We start from the raw sequence: 15869 nt of genomic DNA, 5'->3' as shown, positions 1-15869 counted from the left end.
TTCTTAATTCAGTTTTGCAACTTAAAAATTGAACAACAATTTCACCGATATCCTGTGTCACTGAAAAAGCAATGTTCAAAGGTACATACAAAAGCTACATCGTGTTTGTTATTATATACAATTCTCTTTACAATACGTTACATTTCAATATGGAAAATGTATGTCATACGTTTGACTTTATCTCGCTGAAATGTCGCGGGTCGAAGAGACGGGCCTGGTGTCTCTGCAAAAGACGCATCTTTATCACCTTCCTCCGGTGTCCAAACGTCGATGCCATCCTCTTTCCTCCGGGATCGAATGAAACTCACTCGTCATCGAGTCACGTTCGCGGGAAAATCTCAATGCGGCGTGCAGCTTTGGACAAAGCAAAATGTCGAAGCGGGAGCATCAAGATGATGTTCGCGCGCTTCCCGCTTGTCGAATCAAAGCGCAACAAACGAGCAACACGAGCTCGCATGCAAAACAACACGCCGAGGCGTGTCGTAATCCCTCACCTCACCTCGCCGGGAGAGCAAATCGATGGATCGATCCACTTTGGAGCCGAGTCCTCGCATTTTGGGGAATCCCGCCGAGAGGCTCGAACTCCACCGCCGACAGGAAACCAGAGTCGGTAGAGAGAAGAAGAGAGGTGAGAAAGGAGTGGGAAGAAGAGGATGGGAGTAGTGTCACTGAGGGTACGATCAAGCGGCACTTCCGCCCTGGGAATTCTCGATATCTGAAGTTGAGATCGCAAATATCGAATGCGGAAAATCGCTACTGAGAAAAGGTGGGAGACACGATGGGAGAAAAATTGTGGCGAACGATGGGGAGGTAAAAGCGGCGAGTTCTTGCTTCTCGCTTTCTGCTTTTGTGTTACTGGATGTCTCAACGAAGAAATGGGAGGGAAAGGGAGAGAGATGCTCGTATCGCATCGTGAATGGTGTGAGGAGAAACGTTGGCGCGAAAGATCTTTCGTTCTGTGTTGAAAGCTTCGGGAAAATTGACAAAAATGAAAAGAGTAGCGACTTCTCTCTATAAGATATGGAAAGATAAGTAGGCTCCTTTATCGTAAATTGCACCGTAATGTATTACTTCCTTTCTCTCTTCCATAAAATAAAAACAGTCATTTCACACACACACACACACACACACTCACCTATATGCGATTAATATCGCGAATGGTAAATATGAATTTTTATCAATTATTTAGGATTCATATCGCAGCAAAAATCGACATACTCAATTATTTATTCGAGAAACATCGATACTTTTTTGAACGGAAATTAATACTGCAAGTTCAGCGTGATATAAGAGATGTTTGAATAAATATTTATTTCAATAATAAATGCCTAATAAATCGCTTATTTGGAATTAATAATATTGATTTGATGTAAAAAATATTTATTCGATACAAAAAAAATTCTTTTCAAAACCGATAAATATTAATTTATTTCGAGTATATGATTTATTAGACAGTATCTAAATCAATATTGATTAATTCAATAATTGGTTCAGTGCGCGATCTCCTAATGACATGTCATTTGACATTCGGTGACACGGAGGAAAGATAGTCGCGACGAAGACAAAATCGTTATCGTTGCACGAATAAATGTCTAATAAATCGTTTATTTGAAATTAATCATATTGATTTGATGTGAAAAATATTTATTCGATACAAAAAAAATTCTTTTCAAAACCGATAAATATTAATTTATTTCGAGTATATGATTTATTAGACAGTATCGAAATCAATATTGATTAATTCAATAATTGGTTCAGTGCGCGATCTCCTGATCCTACACCGAAAAAATTGTATTCTAAGCGCCAAGAGGATCCTTTTAATTTAAGAAATTCCTCTAAATTTTAGTATATTTTTTTCTAAAAATAAGAATAAATTAAGAATATCATCTTAAATTAAGAGGATCCTCTTGGCGCTTAGAATACAATTTTTTCGGTGTAATGGCATGTCATTTGACATTCGGTGACACGGAGGAAAGATAGTCGCGACGAAGACAAAATCGTTATCGTTGCACGATGTATTACAGCGACGCGACTTCCGGAACACTCCGTGTATGATTTTTGGTAGCCGTGGCGGAGATGACAGAGAGAAAAGAGGATGGGGATGGGCGTTCGCGCGCGCGAGGATGGTAGGAAACGGAGGAAATATCAGCGAGATAGGTACAAATACGGTGCTATATATGACAGTTTGATGTATAGTTGAATTTTTATGCCGGCGAGAGATGTTATTGCGCGTCACAGGATGAATCTCCGATACGTCGCGTCGGGCCCGAGAGGAAAGTTGGCAGAAATCGATATCGACCCCCATGATTTATGCCTAGATTGAGTTTTTCCGGCGTTACCAGGACTACTTTCATCGATCTCTCTCTTTCTCTTGATCTCGCGATCGAAATCGCTATCGGAAAGATCCTTTATAGCGACCGCCACTTATTGTCACGTATCGTCGACGGGATCATCGCGGATCATAAAATCGTTCAGTCCCTATAACATCTATTGATAGCGACAACCAGGGATTTTTAGCTCATAATGGGCTCTTAAGTGCCTCTTGTAACGATTTACATTTGAGATTTTCACGTTTCTTGGAGATGAATGTATATCGTTACTTTTATTTAAAAAAAAAAATATAATAATCGCCGATATCTTTTTATGGCCTCAGATATACATGAGAGTCTTTTCAATTTATTATTATCAAATTTTATTATTAAATATATCTTTATTATTAAATATATTTTTCTCTTGCATTTATTTATTTATTTCCGTAGGGGGGTTAAAGGATTATTGAAATTAATCTCAAAATATATGAGATTATTTCATATTTTAAAATCTTGGCCGTGACCAAGTAAAATTTGGTGCCTCGTGCACAGATATTTAATTCTAACGAAAAAAATTTAGTTTCGTTGGGATAACGCACTGTCTTCCGCGATTGGCTCTTATTGCCTGTCTTACATTTTATAAATATATCTTGTTATGCTAATTTAAAGGAGAACGATCGAGTAATACCTGTTTTGTACGCGGAGAGAATTTTCTCTTACGAGTAGAATTTACCCTAAAATTTTACCAGAGTTTCTTCGATTAATATTTACTACAATAAAAAGTATGAATATATTTCTCTATGTACACGGAAATGATCGTACATTTAATTCGGCGTGTCGTTTTAGCATCTCCACGAATTGATGCAACACGAATCTCGACGCGATCTATATATCCCTGGGCAAAAAGCGTTTTCTGATATCGCATCAATTAATTTCGAAACATCGATCACGCTTCGCATCGCGAACATCGAACGTGCTGTGGATAGAAGGAGAGACGGAGAATTACCGTATTTCGAAACGGCTAATGTATCAATTATCCCGGCGAAACGATTTCGCGAAGCACCTTGGCTCGAACTCCGACGGCAATAAATATAGATCGCTTGTAAATAACCCGGGAAAGAAGAGAGCCGTGAGATGATATCGGCTCGGACAGCATAAATTTCGCCTTTTCGGCGCGAAAACTCTCGTGTTGTACAATACGTACATTACATCGCGACAACAGACGAGAGTAAGGGTAGAACTTTATCAAGCATTCTCGATATCCGAAATCGAGAATCGGTACGCAGATTGTAGAGATGAGTAAAAAAAAAAGTCTCGCGTCTGCACGCCGCGACTTATCTCGCATGCGAAAAATACGTGCTCGATCAACGGGGTTTTTGCACGCGAAAGTGGACGAAGGAAAGGAGAGAAGGCAGAGAGATTGAAAATCGTTTACTCGCTGATAATAGATCGTTTAACACGTTGACTGTAGCGACGAAACGGAAGCGCGCTGGCTTCGCGCTTCGGAGATTAATACGAAGCTATAAATCGTGATATATCGTTTCCATATCGATTTCTACGGTTTTTGAGGAATTACGCGTAAATTATCGCTCTCGTTTTTAAATAATAACTCAGTGAGATACGTGTTACATTATTCTTACGTAGGATGAAAATTCACGCTTTCGCGCGCGTGAAACTTTTTAGATTCGTATTTTTGTATTTAATATAGTTGTAACACGGATTATGTATGAAGATTGATCTGAATAATAACGAAAGAAAACTATTTTGAATATAAAGTATTTTATGTATTTTTATTAAACGATCAAGATGCAAAAATATGTGCATTCGCAAAGAGAACAAATAATAATAAAAAACCGAAGAAAGTAAATGGCAAGCCAATGAAATAATAAAATATACGAAGAGAATCTCGACATTTTCAATTTTTATATGCTTAGTCTCTAGTGATTTTATATTTTCAACTCTGCTTCAGGGATTTAGCTTTTTAATCGTGAGATGCAATCACTCGAACTCACCGTCGAGTCTTGAAAAAAATATATGATTCGTTCGTCTTTTGTAATAGCTTAGAAATAATTTAGCAGGATATTCGAAAGCACGCGCGTATAAGAAAGTAAAGATGCAATAAATACGAGAGGTGTTTTTCGAAATATGGAGTCGCGCGCGAGAGAATCGTCGTTATTTTCGATCCTTATCCGCGCGATATTTGTAATCTCGGCTTGATACATTACATGGAATTTCCTCGAGTTGAAAAGCAGCTCGATGGTGGCAGCCAATACGATACTCTCCGACGCGTTTGTGTGTTAGTGCTCCTTTTTCTATTTTTCTTCTCCACCATCTTGCTCGCAACCCGTTCGTAGTCTTCTTCGATAAACAGAACCATTTCGAGATACCGCAGTATCTCGATGCTTTTAATTGAAATGGAAAAAAAATTGCAGTCGAAAGCCAAATAAAATTGTATCGCACGCAGTATGTAAAGTATTTTTTAATCCGCGATTAATGACGAATTTATCGTTTTGATATTTCGGGATCGAAGTGACTGTAATCATATTATTTTATTTTTCGAACGTGGAAATAGGAGCCGAATAAAATTTTTTTAATTTCAATTTTCAAGTCGTAATAAATATCTATTTTTACACTTCTGATTAAATTTGACTCAACTAATTTTTATAAACTCTGTGTCGCGATTCCCGGGATATATGTATAAACAGGGTGTATCTAAATAAATACGAATGACCCTCTCTGAGGAGTTACATTTTTCTGAAGGAGGAGATCAAAATTAAGTTTCTTTTTTTCTCATATCAATTCAAATTTCAGACATATTGAAAAAAAAAAATAAACTCGGTGGATATTTTCCACTAATAATTTTTTTTATCTTTCTATATCGTTATAAGGGGATGAAACTAATAACCCTTATTTAATTTTTCAGAACTTTTTAACGGAATAGGATCATTTAGAAATATGCCTTAGAAAGTAGAAATTTTTTTTTCGTAAAATCAATAGTTTTTAAGAAGAAAAAAATAAAACCTTAATTTTTGACCTCCCTTTTTAGAAAAGTGTAATTTTTCGCACTTATTTAAACGCAGCCTGTACATTTGCAGAATCTTTTTTAATGCAAAATTCACGTTGCTTTTATTGACGCGACGCGAAGCTCGCCGAGCTTTGAAATGTTTTGCAACGGCCCACATTGGCGCCGTTATTTGCAAAATACGGCGGTTTCGTTTCACTATAGCATACTTCATATTCGGAACGCGACGTAGCGCCGGAGGCTTGTAATCTTTCGAGAGCGGATCGCTCGATCGATTACCTCCTCTCTCTCTCTCTCTCTCTCTCTCTCCCTCGTTATTTCTCTTTCTTTCTATGTCTCTTTTCCTAGAACGTATGAATCGCCCGTTCGCATCTTGGAACAGTTTTACTCCGGCTGGAAGAAAGATGCAACGCCCGTACAGGAAGAAGAAGGAGTCGAAAAAGGAAGAATATAGAAGGCAGCCACGACGGATACGCTGGAGTGTCGCCGTCGTTGCTGCACTTCGGCTCGGGGAATTTCGCGTAATGCATCGAGAGTCGAGATTGCATGCGTCGAATGGAAAAACGGGGGAAAAATAACCTCGCCGTTTTAACCGAGAACCAGACTCCGAATCGTTCACGGCATTTGTATTTGTTGTTGTTGCTATTTATTCGTGTTTATTAAGCAAATTGACGGAACGGTATCGCGCATTTTCAGCAGAGTGTATACATCGTTTATCTCGGTACTCTCGTTTATTCGTCATAGAAATACCTCGGAACATCTCGTAATGTAGATTGTTGCTCGTGTATAAAATATTGACAGAATGCAAATTTCAGTATTTTGGCTATCGATACGTTATTATTATTATTAATCGCATACTATACGTCGAAATACACAGTTCAAATAAATATTATACGTACAATATAATGTAGAATACGGTAAAAAAATTCAAAAAGAATAAATAGTTAAGAGAAACACGCGATAGGGGGTGAAAGAGAAAAGGACATTTTTTGGGCATAAAGTACTGCGCAACATTTAAATTTAGCGTAAACGTAATTTAATCAAGGATAAATTGTGAGGAATAAAAATGTAGAGATAAATTTACGTAAAAGTTTTTAAAGCAATCTTACGTAATGTAACATTGCGCACATATATACATACATAATATAAGCTAATATGTAAAAGAATCTGCCACTTTGGAAAACTAGATGCATCACTAACAAAGATACATGGCCGCTTGATACGCTCTAACGTGAACTAATAATACTCGAACCATAAATACGACCCAAGATTTCGCTCCACAGATTCATAAATCTCTTGTCCCAATATATTTTTCCCAGGAGGGAATAAGCTGTAAGAGAAAGATAGCAGCTACTGGCGAGAAGAGGAGGTTGCGAAAAATGAAGGGGGCGGCATATAAGAGAGGGATGAGGAAATAGATTTGTGTGTATTTGCCTGTGTGTGTGTGTGTGTAGGCGGGTGGAAAGTGAACGAAGTGTGCGCTTTGGACCGAAGTCGACGTCGGAAGTATCGGATGCAAAAAACGAGAAAACAAATCGTAAATCATTTGCTCGCGCCTTTCTTACACGCGCAAAAAGCCGGCGACGAGAACATAGCGCGATGGCGATATTCCGGTGAAATCACGCCGAAATTATAAGTATTTTACCGCGAGAGAGAGAGACAGAGTGCAAAAAAGACAATCGGCGAGTGCCATAAAATTTAACAGGGATCAGAGGGCAACGCTGTTTATTTAATTAGTTACTCTTGTTATTACAACAGAGCCACATATGCGTATACTACTTTGAGTGAAAAGTATGAGTATATATATATATATATGGTGCTTATCATTAATTACTTACAGCTGTCGGATCTTTAGTCAGTTATAATTTATGGTTTTAGGGTGTTGCTAACATTACATTTTGTACAACTATGAATTACCATACACGATCATATTTCATAGAAGCTGTCATATTTTATCGTTGCAAATTCACGTATGTAGTGCATCGTTGTACGCGCTATTTTTAAATATTGAACAAATGTAAACTACAAAATATAGAAAAGACAGAGAGAAAAAGTTTTATACAGTAGTACTTAGTGCGTCAAATGGAGCAAAGTCGTATTAATAACTTTCCACAAAGTTGATGCATTGTCGCGAAACTGGAAAATGACTGTCGAACTGCCCACTTTGTTGAGCGATTAAGAGCAATCGAGACAAAATGGTTCCGTACCAGGAAGGAGTTTGAGTTTGAGCTAGGCGAAAACTTACTAAAATCGAAACCGCGCGAAATCGGAACTCGCTCTCTCTCTCTCTCTATCTCTCTTTCGCGGATTTTCGGAGAAAACTATGGGGCGGACTTGCCTTTCTTAGCCGCAGTGTGATATAATCGAATGAGCGGAGGTTACCACGCACCAAGTTACGTAAGTTGCCGGGTTGATTTAGTTCTCGCGGATAATTCGAACGACTCCTTCTCTCTCTCTTACGTTCCCAGCCTGCCGCTCGGAGGATGATGGAACCAATTCCGGCTCGTTCGCCACCATCTGGCCACGCCGTTTCCTCGTTTACTGTATGTGGCGCGGATACTCCGTAAGTACATCGGAATGTTCTCTGGGAATTAAATGGAGCTCGTTCGCGAAGAAATGTGCGCACGCGCTCTCTCTCCTTTAGGTACCTTTATGTTATCGGCATACTTGGACTTTATTGATATTGCCAATTTCATTTTCTTGGTAGGGAGAGAAGGAGAGAGAACTCCCGGTGCAACTAGCGCCAGAGGTCTGGGGATGGATGTAATGGGTGATCGACCGTCGAATGATACTTCTTCGAACAGACAGCTGGAAAATCAGCGCGTAAATGTAGTCGGCGTAAAAAAGCTTTCGAATCGAAATGTGTATAGTAACTATAATTGCCGAAGAGGTACAAAAAAGACTGGTCAGGAATAGGATGACGGTAGCTCGCAAGGGGCTTCTGTTTTCACATATTTCAGGACGCTCGCTCGTTCGCTCTCTCTCTGCAAAAGCGACGACCCTTCGCTACTTTCGATCTTTAAATATTTTATATGTGTAAGTAATATAATATAAGATTTCGCAACGGACAGCAGGTATTGTTTCGTTGGCGTGTATATTATGCATTGCTTCTTTCGCTGGATAATTATGAAAAGCCTTCTCTATATACACTCACGCTTTTATTCGCAAAATAATGCATCGTAGTTAGACGAGCAGTTTGATAAAAAGAGATTTTTTTTCTTGAAAAAATAGAAAGAGAAAATGGTTTAATAAAGAGATATGTTTATCAACTTTAGACAGCATCATAAATCAGCATCGTGATTATAGCCCCCTTTAGCAATTAAAAATTCAAATTTACACAGTGTGAAAAATAAATGATTAAAAAAATGAATCATTTTCAAATAAATATAATCGGAAATGTGTTACTATATATAGTAAGTAATAAAAATTATACAAAGGATAACGGATGATACTTTCGCACTTATCATGCAGAAGTGATCGGTCGTTAGTTTAACCTGCGATAATGCCGAAAAGAAGAAGGAAAGTTAATGATGAGATACGTTCATCAATCTCGAGAGATATCGCGAATCGCGCGCTTACGATCTTATGAAAATGATTTTGCATTAAAGATTCAGGACGTGCCATTTTGCTTGCATTTTGCGGGCTGTATTTATCGCCAAAATATATTGCTCGCGCTATCAGCATACATTATTATCAGCATCGCGCGCGTGCAGCATACGAGAGGAGAATCCGACCTTCTTATCGTAGTATTCTCATCGTCTTCGGCGAACGCACACGTAGATATATTTCCCTTCTTTATACTTTTTCCTTTATCGATCTCTCGGAAGATCCTTATCCGCAATCGTCATTTTTCAAATATATTTTTACGGCGTGTTTGTATATCTCGCACGATATATTTTGACATTATCGGTGCGAATTGTATTAAACGCTGGTATATCGTGAATACATTGTGGTAATTTCGCGCATGTGAAATTGCAAACGTTGTCAAACAATTTGATAATGAAAAAAAAAGTTGCGTGTCATGCACACATAGGGCAGCCATAGAATTTATTTAATATTTTAAATTGTTGGCGCGCGCGCGCGCGCCAGACTAAATTGCGCGACAACAAAATTTCGATTATTTGAATACCTACCTGTAAAACGTGCTTCGCAATACAGTTCAAAAATTTTCGTGAAACGAAATTGTTTTGTTTCTACCACGAGTATGTATGCTTCTGCGTGTATATCTTGATTGCAAAAAAAATGTTTTTTATCGCAATTTGGTTGCTTCATGTTCGACATTATATTTGTGTCACAATAATAAAAATGGCTCTTTAAAGATTTTTTTTTTTTTTTATCGAGATATGTTGTCGATGTCGCGCCGGAAGGGTTCTTATCTGCAACCTGTTATTTTTTGAACATGATTCTTGCGACGTGTCCATTTCAGCGTAATACTTTAACGTTCAACAACATTATTGATACGAATTATCATGTTATTAAGTGTTAAAGTATCGCCAATACAATATATATGATATTCTTACAATTCAATAACTACTTTCTCTAATTTGAAGTTCAATTAATCTACTCTTTCGAAGATAATTTTTAAACATTTTTTACAAATTGTATTGTACGTATATATAAATACTATCTATACTATTACGTTTACGATATATACGATATATTTATAGTAGGATTTTTTAACAAAAATATTTCAATATTATGTAATAATATCAATAGGGCATGCTATTTCAATAAAAATATTATCAATTCCAATTATTCTGTAATAAAAAAAATAATTTTGCATCAAGTTTATTTTTATCAAATAACATTTTATTGATAACAGAATCAAAGAACAAATTAACGTGATTATCGAATAATATAAACACATACTCAATATACATGAATAAAAGATTAATTTAAGAGAATCAAGCGTATAGATAAAAATTATTTTGCGCGTAGCTATCGCAAATTCTTCATTAATTAGCGACGGAATAATCGTGGCGCAATCTAAATCTCTCACAAATTTTAGTCATTATCTATCAACGCAATTGATCGTAGTCGAATTTTTTATAAATTATGCATGACTTTTAATAAGATGATGTCCATTGGAAATAAACGTTAAAATCTGTTGGAGTAATTATCGCCATAATTTTCATATATAATGTACAAGTTTCAGCAGTGACGCACGTTTTTGCATAATTACGCAATATTATCCCAGATTATTGCGTCAAATTGCAATTTATCAACTAGTATGCAAACGAGCGCGTCTTTTACGCATAGCACAAGCACATTTTCCGTCACTCTGTTAACACATCTGCGGAAAATTTTAATTGCTTCACTTATTTAAGCAAAGAGGAAAGATCTACATATGATATGGACTTGTTTTTTTAACGATAATTGAGCAATTAATTAATTACAAATTATTTATACTTTATAACATTTTCTGCTAATAAACTTGCATCGCGAAACATATATGAAATGATGCAAATTATATGCATAATTATTATTCATGTCTCTTCTCTATATACACATTTATTTTGTTACTAAAAACAACCAGAAAACCTTATTTTTCTCAGGTTCACGCTTTTTAAATATACATAGATGTTTTAGAAATTTGTTTAGATTTTATATATTTTTTCCTACGAAATCTTTTATAGCACGCAATTATGTATATTCATTAAATAGAATTTATATACATATACAAAATTATATATGGTGGCTATTAAATTTGATATGTATATTCAATATTAAATGTAAAAATTCTCAATTTCTAATATTGTAATTATAGATTTTCTCATAGAAAGCTTTCTGAATTTCGTCGAACGTACTTTTTACGTCAAAATGATGGTTTTAAATTCTGTTCGCGTATTGTTACCCGGTGCGGCTCGTACATTTCTCGTTTTCCATGAAAATTTTTCATAAAAAAAGTGAAAGTCGCGGATGTGAGAAAATTAAATCGAAAACATTCCGATGAGTTGCTTCGATGAAACGTGCGCGTGTGAATATATAAAAGATTTACTAATCTGGCGGTGATAACTCGCGGATATGTGCTGAAAATTTCACAGGGCACTGCGGAAATTTTGGGATACCTCGGAATGTCATAGTTCTCCTCTCGTGTGTGGGATTCTATATATATATATATATATGTGTGTGTGTGTAGGCGTACGTTCGTATAACGGTATTACCGATTATATTGAAACTGCTTTCGCGTGCGGACAGCGTTTTCACGCTTATTAGTTTTTAGGCAACTTGCAATGTTACGCTGATATAAGCAGCGGCGTCCACGCACTCTGTTTATTATACGCTCGTCCCAGATTTGGTAAGATTAACTTTTGTGTGCCGTTATTTAAATACGTTATTTAAATAGATATCGGCTAATTTTAACTAAAAGCTCGAGTAATAACAACTTTTCACATAGTTACATGAAATTTAAATAATGTATTATATCAAACATGTAGACATACGCGTGCACATACATATATATAGAGAAAGAGAGAACAGCGAATTTAATTTTACATCCTCTTTGAAATTAAAAATTGAAATTTGTCTATCATAAAATCTCTAAATAATAGAAAGGATATATTTAGTCCTTTATAAACGAAATAAATTCAATTTGTAGATATGCATGATGCATTGAAATCGCGCCTGCACATTGCATCGATCTCAAATACAAGTATGGAAATTTTTATTTTGAAAGTTTCTATTATATAAACTATATTTTTTAATGTTTTTTATAAGTATGTTTTACTTGTACTTTTTTCAGCAAATACTAAAATATCCGATCTTTTCGATAAAAATACATGGTATCTTTTATTTTTCAAACAAATACGCATTGAATTTTTCTATTTTTGCGTTGAATCATTCTTTTATTACTGGTATTGAATATACATATATAATACATTTTGTCTTATATTGTAGTTTATTTAGTAAAAATAAAGCAATATTATAAAAAAGTTTTAAACAGAATTTTTATATAAGAATTTTTTCTTTTTTTTTTTTTTTTTTATTATGAAAATAGATTGTCGTCTCTTAATCAATGGCAACTTAATCGTCTGACAATATATTGTAGCTATTAAATATCCATATTCAAAACAATTTTATAAAAAGTATTGTTGACTGTTTACTTGTTTGTAATATGTAGATTATTTGCAGTAAACACACATACACACAATTTCTCTCTTTCTCTTTCTTTTACGCATACATATTAAAATAACAGTTATTATAACTGTGTTGCATACATTGTGTAACATTTTATTCTTGGTTGAATATTCCATTTTTTATCGAAAAATGTGTTGGTCATATTGTTATATGTATAACATGAATTCTGTAAACATTTAACACTGTTTAGAATATTTACATTCTTTTTATTTTTTTTTTGTTATTATGTTTTCTGATTATCTGTCAAATTGTTCGATCACGGAAAATTTTTGTGATGTACAGTAGCGAAAGATATACACGTCAGACAATGCACAAAAGTGAAAACTTAATTGGGCAGAATTATAAGCTCATTTAAAACTCTATTAACATGCAAATTCACGAGTCGAGAGAAATTCTATTTAATGGTCTACAAGAATGCACATCTCGAGTTTTCCTCGAATCTTTCTTCGTTCTTGTTTATTTTCTTATCTAACAGTGCTCTTTATTCTTTGAACAGTCTATCTGGTTTTCTCCCCCGTCATATCAAACCGGTATTAATAATTTAGTTGCAAATTTGTCTAGAAATTTAAGAAATTGATGAAATTTCTAAAAATATTTTTATTCATTTTTGAAAATATATATCTCTTTCATAACACGAAAAGATAATAGAAAAGAAATACCAACTTGAACTATATACTCATGATAAAGGTATGATTTTAAAGTGACCATGATGCGTCCAGAGTGCGCTACACAGGAAATTTTTTGAATATCTCAAAACTTTCGTAAAGGTCCCGTATATACATCTATATATACATACGTATGTATATATCTAGACGTATCGGAAACTACATACGTATAAGGTGTCTCTGAAGCGCCAAACTTTGCAAACGTATTCTATTCCGTCTTTTGTGAAAAATTGACACATAGTGTCGAGTATTCCTTAGCTCGCGCAACAATACCGCTACTATGCAGAGAAGAGTGTAAAATCGACGACCAAGAGAGAAGAAGGAAGGGAGGTTTCTCTCGTAACGGCAAACGAAATGGTGGAAGATGCGCGACTGACGGGATGACTTGAAAGGACGCGGCATTCCATTGTTGACGAAATTTCACGCAACCCATATCGCGAGACGTGGTCTCCCTTCGCCCAATACATACATATATATTGTATATCTAAAATACATGCGTGCGTGTGTACTGCCCATATACAGGGTGTCCGGTAACTAACGGACCAACGATTACAAGTGGATTCTTTGGTCAATTTGGGAACGATTTTTTCTCAGCAAAAATGTCGAAAAAGTTCATCATTTTTTACAACTTTCCAATATTTGTCATTATGTATCTTTATAACTAAGCCTCAAATTAAAATTTTATTATAGTAAACTCTACCTGAAATTAACTGAAGAATGTAATTGTGTTAGACTTTTAACTCCAAAACGTTTAGTTTTCAAAAAACCCATTTTTTTCAATCGCTTATAACTCGAAAATTATTGACTTCTCAACATTTTTGCTAAGGAAAAATCGTTTCCAAATTGGCCAGAGAATCCGCCCTTAATCATTGGTCCGTTAGTTACCGGACATCCTGTATATTTGCGTGTAACTCCATTATACCGGCGCGGAATCGGGTGCGAAGCGCCGCGGAATATCACAAACATACTTCGCATAATGCGTACAATTTATCAGTGCGGTGTAGGAAACGAGGATTTATCGTCGCCGTAAAACCCACTCTTTCTTCTCCCCTTTTTCGCTCATTAAAATTTTTACACCCCCTTTCGACGGCACTTTCCAACGTTTCTTCGCCGATATCGCTCGAACATGTGTGTATGCACAGCCATAGTTGCCTTCGGTGAAAATCGAGTAACAGGAATAAGGGATACTCGCGAGATACGTCGCACAATTTTTTACACGTCTCGGTCGCGACGACGCGTTCGAAAATGTTTTCCTTTCTTCTCTCGGCGAGCGTGTGTATATGTTGCTCCATTCTATCCGCAAAACTTTCGCGGAACACGGAAACGCGATTTTTGCGAATCCGCTTCTTCGATTTACGAAGGCGATCGGGGACGCATCTCAGGGGGTTGAATGGGGAAGAAGAGGACTGGATCAATTATCGACGTCTTCTTCAAGAGCTGTTCGCTCTCCCCACGGCGGAAATTGGGCCGCATCGGGTAAACGGAGAACTGTGTAAACTTTGATGTCAAAAAATGAATAGTTTATTAAGCACTATCCGGGAATAGTAAAACCAACATTTACCATATAGCTTTTGATTACGAAACGAAAGGTTTAATATTTCGAATAAGACTTGTCGCGCGTTGGATGTTTTTACAAACTCTTTTTGTCGAATCGAGGGTGCATGATTTGCCGTATGTTCCGTTTTTTTTAAACATACGTGACGGCCCGGTATTGATCGCTTCGTAACATGCATTTTGTATCGAGTGGAATGGATTAAACGTGCGAGGCAGGTCTTGCGTTATAAGCAGCACACGAGAGCGCGCTCGTACGTAAGAAATGTGAAAAAAAGCGCAGTGAAACGAATCGAGTATTGCGCCGACACCGGCGAAACGTGCAAAGTAAAGTAGAACAAGTCAAGCCTAGTCGGTGCGAGCGAAGACGGATCGAAGCGAAATGAAAACTCAACTTAACTGTAGCCTTTAGACGGGGAAAAAAATATCAGATATATCGGACCGATGAAGAAAAGGTCTGTTCGCTTGGTTTTATTGTTTAAGTGCGAAAGTATTGTAGAAAAAAAAAATGATGGAAACGAATTCTCTTCGATCGATTTAATATTTAAAAAGTACACTCTTTCGTAACAAGTATTTACAAAAAGTACACGGAAATTACGTAAAATATCTTTGATTGAAAAAAAAAATTATAAAAAGTTAACAGAAAATACAGCATTATCTATTTTAAGTTATTCTCTATAATATATTTTATTTTTATTAAAATTAAAGAGAAATAGCTATGATCATTTTTCTTGCAATTTTGCATGTATATACATACGTAGTCGTGATGATATCTCCCGCTTATCGAGATCGCGGTGCATGAAATATCGGTTAGTGAACAACGGTGCAGCTGTAGGTGACGTAACGCTTTACGCACAATGTATCGAATTATTTTGTTGATTCGAATGGTCGAATCTGTCTCGCTGTATATGTATATATTTCTCACCCTTACGGACGTTTAAATCAGCATTCCAGTATCGACGTCTTCGTCGTTTTATGCACCACGTTTATTCGACAGATACGTCGCCAGTTTCTTTCTCGTCGCGCTCTTCGAACAATATAATTAATCGATACGGACCAAGGAATGTAAAAATGTCATTATATCCGCGACGTTTTATTATTTCTCGCCGTCGAGTATCGGCGTATGCACAAAAAGATGGTCATCAAAAAAATATATTTTTCTTTCTTGTTTTCTACAACCCAGAA

General features: G+C 36.1%; 1 protein-coding gene and 1 long non-coding RNA gene across 2 annotated transcripts in view; both read left to right on the top strand.

The window, feature by feature from the left end:
- LOC114945936 (protein turtle homolog B) overlaps positions 1-15869 on the top strand; it is a 242142-nt gene that overhangs the window by 92415 nt on the left and 133858 nt on the right.
- Positions 7492-8163, top strand: LOC114945980 (uncharacterized). Its single transcript, XR_003822528.2, has 3 exons — positions 7492-7728; positions 7800-7894; positions 8039-8163. It is a non-coding gene; the product is annotated as an uncharacterized LOC114945980 (long non-coding RNA).

Source organism: Nylanderia fulva, unplaced genomic scaffold (assembly GCF_048542155.1).
Source record: "Nylanderia fulva isolate GAGA-0341 unplaced genomic scaffold, ASM4854215v1 Scaffold18, whole genome shotgun sequence".
NCBI lineage: Eukaryota > Metazoa > Arthropoda > Insecta > Hymenoptera > Formicidae > Nylanderia > Nylanderia fulva.
The sequence above is the reverse complement of the archived record's forward strand: the minus strand, read 5'-3'. Positions and strand labels throughout refer to the sequence as shown.